Genomic DNA, 14,322 nt, shown 5'->3' with positions numbered 1-14,322 from the left:
CGATCTTTATGCTTTGTTGAGGGCTCGTCTCCCAACTGTTTAATGAAAACAACAGAAGCCACAAGTTGGGTTGACTTGAACTGGACTGTTAGGAAAATTGAACCCAGGTGTACCCAAGAAAATAAATGTTTTATATGAGGCAACTTTTTCCTCGGACTTACTAAATATATTCTCCTTTTAGCAGCCCAGTAGATATGTAAAGTCTCTTAAAGAGTGTATCAGTTTGCTGGGGCTTCCATAACAAAGTGGACAAACTGAGTGGCTTCACAGATTTATTGCCTCACAGTTCTCGAGGCTAGAAGGCCAAGATCAAGGTGCTGACAGAGTTGGTTCCTTCTGCAGGCTGTGAGGGAGGGATCTGTTTCTGGCCTCTCTCCTTGGTGTGTAGGCGGCCACCTTCACGTTCATGTGATATTCTCCCTGTATGTGTGTCTGTCTCCAAATTTCCCCTTTTTATAGAAATACCAGTCATATTGGATTAGGGCCTACCCAAAGGACCCCATTTAATTTAATTACCTCTGTAAACCCCCACTTCCAAATAAGGTCACATTCAGAGGTATTGGGAATTAGGACGTCAGCATATGAACCCCACAATGAGGGATTTGAAAAATAATAGCTGTAAAAGGTAGCTCTAACCCATTTGATATAGAAAAATGAGCTTCCTTTAAAAAGTAATTGCTTTCTGGGGCACCTGGGTGGCTCAGTCGGTTAAGCGTCTGACTTCAGTTCAGGTCATGATCTCATGGTTCATGAGTGCGAGCTCCACGTCAGACTCTGTGCTGACAGCTCAGCGCCTGGAGCCTGTTTCAGATTCTGTGTCTCCCTCTCTGTCTGTGCACCCCCCTCCCCACCCCTGCTCATGCTCTGTCTCTCAAAAATAAACGTTAAAAAAATTTTTTTAAATGTAATTGCTTTCTATTGTCAAAAGGAATTTCAAAATTCCATCAGAGTTAATAAAAACAATTCTAAAAACTAAAATGCAGTGGAAATATATGCTCCTTGTGCCACAAATACAGAGTATTGTGATGGGGGACCCACCTTGGGCTATCAGGTGTGCCTTATCTCACTCCTGGCTTTTTTGTCTTGGTTTAATAAGTCCAAGGGCATTATTAAATCCTCAGCATTTGCCAAACAGAGTGAGGAAATTGCATAAGAATCAAAAACAAACAGAAAAGATCCCTTTACAGCATGTCGGAACCAAAGGGAACCGGTAAAATCAACTGACCCAACCTTCTGTACATTTCTTGAGTCCTCTCCAAAGCACCCACACCAAAGATTCATCCAGTCCACGTCGGGCAGCAAACCCATCCTAGAGGATGTCCATCCTCCTTTAAACAGTTGGGAGGTAGAAAATTCTTCCTGATATTCAGCAAAGTAGATGATAATCCTATCCATAAGACCAAATAGAATCTAATTCCTCTTTCATATGACAATACCCCCAAGTATTTGAATCCTGTGATTCACTCACACATTCAACAAATATTTGCTGTGTGTGTGCTATGTGGCCAACATAGTCTTAGACCAATTAGAGTCTCCTCGATGATAAACATTCTTGTGCCTCAAACATCTCTCATGGGAAACAATTTTATTCTCCTTTACCATTTTGACCTCTCTGTTCAAAAGAGGAATTTTTCTCCTTTTAAAGTATGTATTCCCGGAAGCAGATACAATCTTAATGGTTAATTTTTTTTTTTTTTATCTTTTGGGTTCAACTCATCACTCCATCTTAGATTACTGCATGATAAACTTGCAAAATGTGGCAATCTAATTATTATAAATTCTGTTGAATTTAAGAAAACGTGAAGGGGTAAATCGCTGATATAAATGGAATTGTGTTTTTTTTTAGAAAGGGAAATTTTGGGGGCGCCTGGGTGGTGCAGTCGGTTAAGCGTCCGACTTTAGCCAGGTCACGATCTCGCGGTCCATGAGTTCGAGCCCCGCATCACGTTCTGGGCTGATGGCTCGGAGCCTGGAGCCTGTTTCCGATTCTGTGTCTCCCTCTCTCTCTGCCCCTCCCCCGTTCATGCTCTGTCTCTCTCTGTCCCAAAAATAAATAAACGTTGAAAAAAAAATTTTAAAAAAGAAAGGGAAATTTTGTTATGTATATCTTTTTTTTAATATATGAAATTTATTGTCAAATTGGTTTCCATACAACACCCAGTGCTCATCCCAAAAGGTGCCCTCTTCAATACCCATTGTAACAGTTTTTTTAATGAGTTAATACTTTTCAAAACATCCCTTCTGTCCACCCCACTTTCCATCAATTGCTTCATTAAGGAAAAAAAATCTGATAAACATTTCTATTTCAAGTAGCTTACATGATTCTTTGGTCTCCATGATAGGATTAAAAGCACAAATATTATCGACAGATTCCTCACCATCCATTCCTACCGATACATTTTGCAAAACTGAAAATGCTGCTAAAACCAGCAACAAGAGCAGGACATTGACTAACACTGAGAATGACAAACTAGTGTCAGAGAAATCTTAAATGCGTAAATGCCACCAGACCATATTTTAGCAGTCAAGGCCCTGATTTTATCCCACACAAGATAGAAATCATTGACCACAGTCTAGAGCTTCAGAAGTTCTGGCAAACAAGTTCCCCATTATGTATTTGCCTGTGTGTTTGTTTAAATAGCGCTCCCAGTCTCCGCGCTCCAGTTTTCCGATAAGGTACAGCCTGGTGTTTTCCTAACATCAGCACACACGGACAAAAGTCGTCCTAGACCTACATGGGAAGCTATCCTGAAGGCAATCATGTACTAGGTGAATTAATTCGGTTAATTTGCCAACCTGGGTTCACAAATTCCATGATGCTGAAGCTTAATTAAGTCAATGTGTCAGAGGATCAAAAGAATTCTTCCAACCGAGCTGAGTAAAGGATCCTTGGCACTTCAAGGAGAGATGAGTCAAAACTAGTTCTCTTCTTAAAAACCAGAACTGAAACGGATCCCCATCTAATACTGCTGGCACAGTCTCGTTTGTTTCAAAACTCCCCAAACCTGCCAACTGTTTCTCCCCTGTCTTGAAAATAATTTTGTAATTACACAGCACTTAACCTTACAGGGAAACTATCTCCTGGCTCAGATTTATGAGGTAGGGGGAAAAGGGCATAATTTCCTCACAATCTCATACCAACTGCAGAACACTTTTGTTTTCTTTTTAAACTACATTCATCAAGAACTGCCAGGCCTTTCTAGTAGGAAACATTAAGGGTAGTATTAAAAATGATCTGAGCACTAACGCAAGCCATAAGTTTGAGATGTTGATATTTAAGCATCACTTAGTGAAAAAACAAAAAAACAAAAAAACAAAAAAACAGTAAGTACATATTATGTAAAACAGCAATTTTGTCAGTCTGGCCTGACTTTGGAGGTTTCGTTAAACCACCAAAATTGCCCCGTGTTAGAAACAAAACATGATTTTCTAATATTAGGTCTAGACCCTAGATTAAAAACCAGAGTTATTAAATTTAAAACTGTGCATTTTAATTCAACCACCATGGGGAACTAAAGCCTAACAAGATATATGCAGCCTCATGTCACAAGCTAATATAGAATGTCTTTTAGAAAAATTGGGAGAGAATAGTATCACCTAAAGCTAGAAAAACACAGAGACTAAATCCACACTGCCCAGCTTTCAATTCTTGCATAAACGTGGGAAAATCTAAGCCTCCACCTCTCAGCCCGGTAGGTTCTTGAATCAAATGGGCTTTTCCATTCATAAATGTGCTAAAGGTCAATTGACCTGAAATTCGGTGCAACAGCTTAGTGGGAAGATCTTGGTCAGGGATTTGGGAAACCTGTATCTTGGACCTGGCTTTCGACATAATTAGTTTTGTGACACAGTGAGTCTGGGTCACACACAGACACCCACTCCTGCTGGGCCCCCAAGGAGCAGACAGCAGCAGAGGCACCCCACCCCTGCTATGGGGGGGGGGATGGAGGAGGGAGGAAGGAGAGGTTCATTACTCCCTCAACTCAATCTACATATCATTGTTAATTTCTGAGTAGAGCAAATTTGAAACGTTGATTCCTGTAGGGTTTCTTTCTTTCTTTTTTTTTTTTTTTTTTTTTTTTTTGTAGTAAGAACATTCAATGTGAGCCCTACCCTTTTAACAAAGTTGCAAGTATACAAGGCAGTATTCTTATAGTTACGATGTTGTGCAACAAATCTCTAGAACTTCCTTTTGCACAACTGAAATTTCATACCCCCTCCTCCCCCCCACCCCCCCCAGCTCCAGCAATTACCTCTCTAATCTCTGCTTCCGTGAGTTTGACTATTTTAGGTGCCACACATGCGTGGAATCAAACAGTGTTTGTCCCTCTGGGACCGATTTAGTTCCCCAGCATAATGTCCTTCGGCTTCATCCATTGTGTCACAAACCGCACGATGTCCCCTTTTTTAGGGCTGAAGAATATTCCATTGTATGTATAGACCACATTTTGTTTATCCATTCATCCATCCGATGGACAGATGGACACTTACGTTGTTTCTGTAACTTGGCTATGGTGAATAACGTGGCAAATAAACATGGGAATGCAGTTATCACTTCAAGATCTTGACTTGGATTCCTGGAGTTTTAAAATCAGGATTGCCTTCACGGAACACTTGACTCTATCTAATAAGAAAGACAGGCTAAACCCAGAAATCTAATGAACCATATCTCTTTGTTTGTCAATATAAACTTATATTAACACCTATCTATAGACCTCCATGCACACGCACACAAAATGGTTGGCGAGAGCGCTAAAAATTTACACTTGCCTGGGTTGCGTATCAGTGGGCCAAAAATTATGCCGATAGGAGGCTCTGTTTTATTAATAACCTGCGATCTGTTCCTCCCTAACCCTCAATTTAATTTCTGTTGTAATCACCTAGAAATCACTTCAGTTAACATATCTGATATAATTCCCCGGGAAGAAACATAAGATCAGTTTCTTTTTCAAAGAATGTGAATCTCGAACTTAAGTACTCTTATCTTTCAATTTCATCTTTACCTTTGTGTGACTTTAAAATTATAGCGCCGTAACTTGTTTCATACTTAGAAAATGTATTTCCATTACATGCATTCTGGTTGATGCTTATCAGCTGCAAATAATGTAGCCTCTTTTCCACCAGTTCTGCTGAATCACATGCTTTCAGAGTCCCCCACAGCCTCAGCCACACCATTTTTATTTCAGCATTCTTGGCCGAATATTTCTCTCTCCCCTTTCTCTATTTTCAGTTATCTCACAACTAATCTTATTCTGTAACTATTCTTTTCTATGGGGTGAGAATTTATTGTGATTATGTTTATTTACCTTATTCTGGAACTATTCTTTTCTGTGGGGTGAGAATTTATCGTGATTATGTTTATTTACCTTATTCTGGAACTATTCTTTTCTATGGGGTGAGAATTTATTGTGATTATGTTTGTTTCCACAGGAACCCCTTCAAACGTAGGAAAGGCACCCTTCCCAAACATGACCTAATCGACTATCTCCCTAAATAATTTTTAAAAATACGTTAGTATAATTTAAAAAAGGAAAACAAAAAAGCTACAGACTCCATGGTACTGACTCAGCCCTGTCATCCTTTCCAGTCCAGAAGTTAAGGGAAACAAAGAGAGAGAGAGAGAGAGAGAGAGAGAGAGAGAGAGCGAGCGAGCATGCAGCCCTTAGCCTGTCAAATGAGTATGAAAGAGATTTCATAAATGAGAGATTTTACCAGTTTTCAGGCTGTTATGTAGCTCTCAATCTGTGCTAAGACATTTTGAAAACGCAAGATACATGTGTGTCTCTTACAGAGTAAGACAGCACCAATGAAATGCAACAAGGTGCTGCAATTTGGGGCAAGCAAATTCGGGCAGCTGCTGCTGGGCTAAGGAGATTGGAGGTTATCTTCCAGCTTGGCTGAATCCTCAGCCTCTTCCTTTAGGATAATTGAGTGCTAATTCAAGGGAAGGAGGCGACGGACCAAGATAGTTTTCATAAAATACGAACACTCCCTAGCACATGTTCCTTCTGGCAGCTGCTTCTCCATGAAAATTCTGAAATGTATAATCGCATTCACGGTGGAGTTAGCTGTGTCAAATCTACGGGTCGACCAGCAACAGACTGTGATTAATCCTTTAGTACCATCTGAGACAAGGATAACGGTGAGGTCAGGCAAAAAAAAAATAATGCTTGAGCTTGGTTATTTAATTAAAAAAGAAATTTAGACCTCCCTAATGAGTTTTCCGATTCATGACAAGGTTTGAGGATTATAATCGAAGGTATGTTTATGTTGATAAACTGTGGACATGTGTTCAGTTGTGAACGTTTGGAGTGTGTCCTTGGACGTACTGAAGTTCTAACAGTCTGAAACAGTAGTCAACAGACACATGTCCAATGGTATTTTTTAAAAAACGATAAATCACAAGCTATGGTTAAATCCAAATCTTACACTAACCTAAGTTCTTACCTCAGTGAGAGAAGTGGTTCTGGATATAAAAAATAACCTGATCGGGGCACCTGATCGGGGCTCAGTCAGTGAAGCGTCCGACTTCAGCTCAGGTCATGGTGTCACGGTTCACGATTTCGAGCCCCGCTTCGGGCTCTGTGCTGACATCTCAAAGCCTGGACCCTGCTTCCGATTCTGTGTCTCCCTCTCTCTCTGCCCCTCCCCCGCTCGTGCTCTGTCTCCCTCTCTCAAAAATAAATAAATAAAAATAACCTGCTTATCCGAACATCTGACTGAAATAGCAGCATGCATACCAACAGAAGAATTCCAATTTATAGCATTCGGTGTATGTCTGATATTATAAATCTATCATTTGTAAACTCATATGGCAGAAACATGATGGATTTCAACCCGATGTTTATTTTTGGATACTCATTTCCTAATGACCTGCGGCCAACTTGGTGGCTACACCACACTGGTGGAGAATAAGAGCTGAATCTCGAACAAGAAATCCTGTCGGAGGAGCACGTAAATTCAGCCTCATCGGTCCTGGGGCCCCCTTGTGCCTTCCACGTGAAACCTACAGAAAACTAATGGAGCTGTCGGTCTTTCACGTTATGTTTGTCCCGCAAATCAAACAACCGTCCCAGTCCAGTCCCAGGCACAGCAAGAAAAGCCCAGATCTATCTTTGAAAATTCTGGTCTCGTGGATACGTGTTCTAAGTCTTCCCGTTTCACCGTTCTTGTTGGGCGCCCTATTTGCACAGCCGGGAACAGAACTGCGATGGTAGTATTTGATTTCCTGAAGGAATTCTGATCTGGGGTAGCCTCGCCTCACTTCTGCCCTCATCCACGAGAATCCGTCATTTGTTCTCACACTTTCTGCTTTCTCCAAGTCTCCTGAAGGTGTCCTATTACCATCCAACAGAACGTAGAGACCCTGTGATCAAGTCTTGACAAGCTTCCTCTCATTAGTGCCTTTTTTAATCATCAAGGGTGACAACCCCTGATAAATTATGTCAAAACACAGGATTCTAAATGAGGAGAGGGAAAGTGGGGAAAAGTACTGTACTCCAAGAATAGATATGTCTATTCATCTAATTTTGAAATTAAAGAGAAAGACAAACCTGAGGGCAGGGAGCACGTTGAGCTAGATGGGGGTGGTGGGGGAGGGGGAGGTGGAAGAGACAGGGAGGTGGGATTCAAAATGAACCTCCCCAAAAGGAAGGAAATGGGGGGGGAGGGGGCAGTCTCTTATCAGTTCTGTTTAGTTACTTCTTTTATCAAGAAGTAGGGTATTTGTGTGAATCCAAGACAAAGAAAAAGCCAAAAGGGAAGAAAGAAAAGTCTGGCATGTCAAACTGTAGACTCTTGCTCCGTTCCCGTGTAAGAACACGCTGACTTGTAGATGAACTCGGTGAAGCTGGCTTGGAGCAAAAGCACAGAACTCGAAAAGAGGGATCACGGAGAATCACTGCAAAACGCATTATGGTCCGCTGCTAGAAGGGATGTCCGAGACGGGCCCTTCCCCTGGGCTCTCAGGACTGGGCACCAGTTCTGACCACACTGTGAAGAGGGAGAGTCAATTTCCACTTGTCACTTTTCTCCCACTCTCTGGCAAAAGCTAATAAGCTCTCCCTCCCCCAAAGAGAAGACTTCAGGGAAACCCAGGCAGGGGGAAGCATGGGAAGGTCCCTGTGCTTCCTCTAAGGGTCTCCTTGAGCCTCAGCCAACGTCTGGATTTGGCATCTGTTGTTGCCTCACAGGTCGGGCTGGTCCAGGAAAATACATGGAAGTAAAGCCTTCAGGCAAATGACTGAAAGGAACAGCCCAGGCCCAGCTTGATGTGTGTGTGTGTGGGGGGGGGGGGGGTTAATTTCACCCAGCAGTCGGGCAAAGATGTGCTCATTTTTACAAATTTCCTGTGACGAGAAACTGACTGAAATGTGATCTGACAATGGGCCCGGTTCTCATTGCTTCCAACGCTAACTCAGGAAGGAAACAACTGAATTCAATGTTGAGGCCTCAAAGATGTTCACAAGGAAGTGTTTGGATTGGTTCTTTCCCCCCCAAATGATGTCACTAGTCAAAATATCAAGTGCAGTCTGGAAAAAGAGAATTGAAAAGTTAAAATAATGCATTTCTCATCCAATTCTGAGGAACACTAGAGCTACATTAGAGTAGAATGTATACCTTACTAGAATAATTAAAATTGAAGCGACAGGTTAACTTCCATTTTTATCGTTTTTGAAACCTTATTTCATTGCAAATCTTAAGTTGCTTTGGCAAGCAAAACTACCTGGAACATATCACAACACGTTCAGTCTCCTTTATCTTAAAAAACAAACCCATCTTGACCTTCTTGCCTCCTCTATTGCCTTCTTCCCTTCAAAGCCACGCTTCTTTTAAGAAATCTGTATTGTTCTCCTCCCTGGCTGCTCTCAACCCATGGCAACTTGGCCTTCTTTGCCATGACTCCCATCAAGCTCACCAGTGTTTGGCCTTGCCCAAGCCCACAAATACTTAGACCCATTTGTCACACTGCCTGCTTGCTCCTTGGAACTCCTCCCCTGTCTTCTATGACACCCACTGTGGCTCTCCTCCCTTTCTTGGTTCTCCTCCTACCCCATGGATCACACCTCCTCCATGTTCCGTACTGACAACTGTCCTGCTCTCCCTTTAATAGTCTCTGCTCCCCCAAAGGTCCACTCTCAGCTTTCGTCTTTTTAACTTGTACATAATCATGTTGGGGAGTTCAAATGGGTTCACAGCCTCAACTATTGCCCAGAGCTTTTTCTTCCCTCCCGTCCTCTTCTCCATTCTCTGTGCTTGGGACACACCTCCAAGACGTAAGTCAACTCAGTGTTGGACACATAATGAATGCATAGTAAGTTTCAACTGATGAGTGAATGAATGAATGAATGAATGAATGTATATGGCTGATGTACAGAAGTGTTCTTATCTTTGCTAGGAGATCCAAGGGCTGGGTTCCTGAAGGAGGCTGGATTACATTCAGTCTTTTAATTTTTTTTAATGTTTATTTATTTTTGAGAGAGAGACAGAGTGTGAGTGGGGAAGGGACAGAGAGAGAGGGAGACACAGAATCTGAAGCAGGCTCCAGGCTTCAAGCTGTCAGCACAGAGCCCGATCCGGGACTCAAACCCATGAACCACAAGATCATGACCTGAGCCAAAGTCGAACACTGAGCCACCCAGTTGCCCCACGATCAGTCTTTTAAATGCAGTACTCTGAGCTGTGCTGTGAAGTCAGTATCATCATCATTATCCTCTTTTTAATTTTGTAGATGCTGGATGGATGAATGATTCAAATTCAGGTCTTTCTGATTCTAAAATTGATGTTGTTTTCTGCTATATTGGCCCACAAAAACAAAACAAAACAAAACAAAACACCAAAAGCAAAAAAGTGGGGAGAAAGAATTCATTCTTCTCCCTTTTCAAAAGACTACCTTGCAGCTTTGTCCCCTCAAGGACCCCACTGTATCAATGGAGTGGTAAGGCTGTGCTGAAGGGTTTGGCATAATCCAGCCAAAGTAACATGGCTCCAGGAAGAAGGTGGTTACAGAAGAAGGACTGACCAACTAGGGCTGAGGTGCTGGATGGCCCACAGGGGAGACAGAAGGTAGTTCTATCTCGGCAGCAGTTAGATGACCAGATGACAGAGCAGTTCAGCCATGCCTGGAGGAAGAAGTCACTTCTTAACCTACTAGGCAAGGATTCCCTGGGGATTCCCAAATATTGCCACAGAAGCACTTGTCCAAGGGACCTGGAGTCCCACGTGAATTTGAAGCAAGACGCAGGAAAAAAAAAGAGTTTGCCACACGAAGTTTTGCCTTGGAAAAGAGTGGCTCTGGAACAGTCATGAAATTTATATGACTAGAAATATTGGTATAATTTTCTTGCTTTATTGAAACAAATAAATCATATTTTAGAATGTGATGACTCTTCTCTTTTGAGCTGAAATGTTTAATTTTGTAAGTACACTTTCCAGAATGGTGGGAGGAAATGCATCTGAAAAGCTATTAAGATTTTATCAAACGTTATCAATTCACGACACAGAAGCGTGTCACATACGTGAGTGAGAAGGATAACCTGAAATAATTACAAATAGATTTTTGCTCACGGCAAACCCACAACAAGCCCTCTTAATAAATAGTCCCCCTTTTACTGTAAAGTTGAATAAGTCAACGGGATTAATACATGGTCTGAAAACATATCTCAGGAGTGCTCAAGGGACAGTATCTCAACAGACATCTGGAGAAGCCACTGATTAATTAATAGATTAATTAATCAGACAGCTGTACTCTTAGGAGAGAATTTAATTGTTTGGATTAATAACCCTACTAATTAATCCTAAAAATCAACAACCTTATAGTTGAGAGAATGCTGATTTTGTAAAGACCCATCTGTATGATAAATACCCTTCTCAGAAACTTACCAGCTAACTAGACAATGGCATCCAGGACGCGGAGTCACATCAGGAATCCAGGTGATTTTTCATTTGGGTCACCCCTCGCACCCTCTCACCGCTAGCATCACAACCTAGCCCCACTAGCCCTTAAGGCACAAAGGGGAAGTCTTCAGGTGGTATTTGTTTGAAACTTGAAGCACGCGGCACTAAAAAGTAAGTAATTTCCTAGAAATAAGGCTCCGAATAAATTTAAAGAGACATCACCACCCACTGGTAGGACTGATCTATATGACACTGTTCAAAATGAAATCAAAGCAGACAGACCCTTCTTCTATGGTACCTAACAGATAAAGCAGAGATGTACTAACATTAGGAAATGGCATGTTTTGACACGTAAGTAAAAAATTATAACTGTAGAGAAATGTTAGTTTATGAAATGTAAGTGGCCATAGTAAATCTAAATGATGCTTATAAATCATTCTTGTAACTTTAAGGAGTTTTGGGTAGCAGCTCATTAATAATTGGGAAAAGAGAAACACTGGAGTGTTTGAGAACTCATTATTCAAATCGAACTTTTAAATGACGTTCTTAGCAGCAAATAATAATTCCATTTCTCTGGAAAATGTATGTTTAGAAAATGGACATTAGTCTCTCATTATCATTTGCATACACATACCCGAATTTTGCCAGTGTAGCAATTATTGCCGCAATTAAATACCAGTAGTTTTTAATATGCAATCAGAATGTGCAATCAGAAATATGCCTTTGAACCAATTTTATTAAGTTTAAACACTTGAAAATGTTTTATAAGAAACTTGATAGTACTAAACGTACTGCGCTAACGACACAGTCATGAACCAATAAAATCCAACTACATGGTGACACGCTGATTGAGAAAGTAGAGGAACCTGTTGGGATGAGCACTGGGTGTTGTAGGGAAACCAATCTGACAATAAATTTCATATTAAAAAAAAAAAAGAGAGAAAGCATAGGAGCCACTTTAACTGTAGTCAGAAAAACAAATTATACAAATACGTAATCCTAGCAAGAAGGAAGAGGTCAATGAAGATCAAAGAAATACTACAATCATCTGGTTCCTTAGGCAGCTTTTAGTTACCTTTACATGGCCTTGAGTATCTTAACTGGAAATCTTGCAAACGTAGGAGGGGTTACACACAGTGTAAACAGGATGTATCCCGAGTATGTTTTCCTTCAATATCCCTAGTCAGCAAAAGCTGTACTTGTCTAAGTCTGTATCACATTCATTCTGTGTCATGATGATAAAATGATAAGAATAATCCTGAGGGATATAGAGGGCACTTGTTACTTCCTAGGTAAGAAAACAGAGGCATGAAGAGTATGAATGAGCCTACATATTAAGATTTAGTAGTGAAGTCCCCTACCACTACTAAAGATGGGCAGGAAGTGGAGGGCACCTAGGTTAGAGTTCATTTTTAAAAAATTTTTAATGTTTATTTATTTTTGAGAGAGAGAGAGAGAGAGAGCGTGAGCAGGGGAGGGGCAGAAAGACAGAGAGACACAGAATCCGAAGCAGGCTCCACGCTCTGAGCGGTCAGCACAGAGCCCAAAGCGGGGCTCAAACCCACAAGCTGTGAGATCACGACCCGAGCCGAAGTTGGACGCATAACCGACTGAGCCACCCGGGCGCCCCTAGAGCGCATTTATTGTAAGGGAGGCCAACAATTAAATGGGGGAAATAATAGTGCCTACCTCATGTAAGCATTAAGTTATTGGTTGCATATAAAGCTTTTTTGCACTGTGCTAATAACAGCAATGCTTATTATTGGCATTATCACAAAAAAGCAGATTTCATGGTGCGTGTAAGCATTCCAAATATATTTGGGGGAATATTTTAAGGGGCTGCTCAGATGGATGGAGTCTCAGCTAGATGAGCTCTCAAGATGACATTATGCAGTGGTTTTAACAGGTAGAGCAAGTTCTGAGGCAGTCAACGAAAACTATTCTACCGTATAAAATTACTAGCTTCACCAAGCTTTTCTTCTGTAGCTTTAGGAAAGCAGAATAAGTTCTCTTTCCCTGTCGGGAGTGGAGAAGGGATGTGCGAATTGAATAAATATTCTGGTAAACAGAACTGTCACATTTAAGGTGCACAGTCACCAAATTCTAAGGAAAGCATACCTGGATACTTCTGTTTTCCTGAGGCTGAAGAAGGTGTTCCAAGCTCTTGAATTTCCTGAAGACCATTGGACTGAACCCCAGTTTGCCTTGCAGGGCCCAAGTTGGGAGACACATCAGGTGATAACAACTTATGATTCACCAATTAGTAGGGGACAGTGTTTACAGTTATCTGTCCAGAGATAAGGCTGTATGTAGTTTGGATGGGCTCTGAATTCCCCCTGCTCCGTCCTCCCACCTTGTGTCTTTCTCCCTTCACTATTAGAAAGAACTGGCCATCCTAATAATGCTCCAAAATCTGTTTAATTATGTACCGTAAAGTGGAAACGGCTATTTATCAATACCCGCCTTTGTACAATACTAGATTAGAGGAAAACTTGTAAAATAAACTCAGTCTCATTATGTCTGCTGCTCAGAACTTGGCATAATTAAAGTCAATGGCATTATCCCTAAACTTCATTATAATCTCATTTCACCTTCAATCTTCTCTGCCACCAAACCTTTTACAGGAGCTGTTAATAAAAAAGAAAAGGGACTGTTGCATTTTCCTCTTTCTGCTCATACCTAACCTCTGATGGAGTCTTAACAAGCAAAGAAATGAGCAAAAATGACCAAGAGAGAGAAGAAAGAAAGATCAAAGTGCTCAGACAATGCACAAACAGACTAATTAAGGATAGGAAATGGAAGCGCTCACGGTTGCACTTTACTCTTTTGCTCCTGGTGTTTTTCGCTTCACTTTCCTGGGAACCAGTTTGCATAAAGACCATGTAGACCTCCTACAATGGACGTGTTCTTTCCGACTGCGGGCTTTCCTCCAGGAGAAGGGAACTAAGTGCAAGGACGCTTACAGAGAAGAGAGCACAATGGAATCCAACACTATGCATGATTTTGCAGTTTTAATTCTTTTGAAATCCATGTCCAAGTCCGTCGCTGTCTGTAATAAACCTTCAGGGGCGCCTGGGTGGCTCCGTCAGTTAAGTGTCTGACTTTGGCTCAGGTCATGATCTCACGGTTCGTGGGTTCGAGCCCTACATCGAGCTCTGTGCTGACCGCTCAGAGCCTGGAACCTGCTTTAGATTCTGTATCTCCCTCTTTCTCTGCCCCTCCCTCCCTCTCTCTCTCTCTCTCTCTCTCTAAAATAAATAAACATTAAAAAAAATTTTTTTTTAAACCTTCAGCTACAGGCAGCCTGGAAAGTTCATTCAACCCACGACAAATGCCTGGTCCCCCACATCTATGCAAATCCAGGACATTAGCTACAATTTCAAACACATTAACTATGAAGAATACACCACATGAATTGACCAAACA

Source organism: Felis catus, chromosome B2 (genome assembly GCF_018350175.1).
Source record: "Felis catus isolate Fca126 chromosome B2, F.catus_Fca126_mat1.0, whole genome shotgun sequence".
NCBI classification, from domain to species: Eukaryota; Metazoa; Chordata; class Mammalia; order Carnivora; family Felidae; genus Felis; species Felis catus.
Note: the sequence above shows the minus strand (reverse complement) of the source record.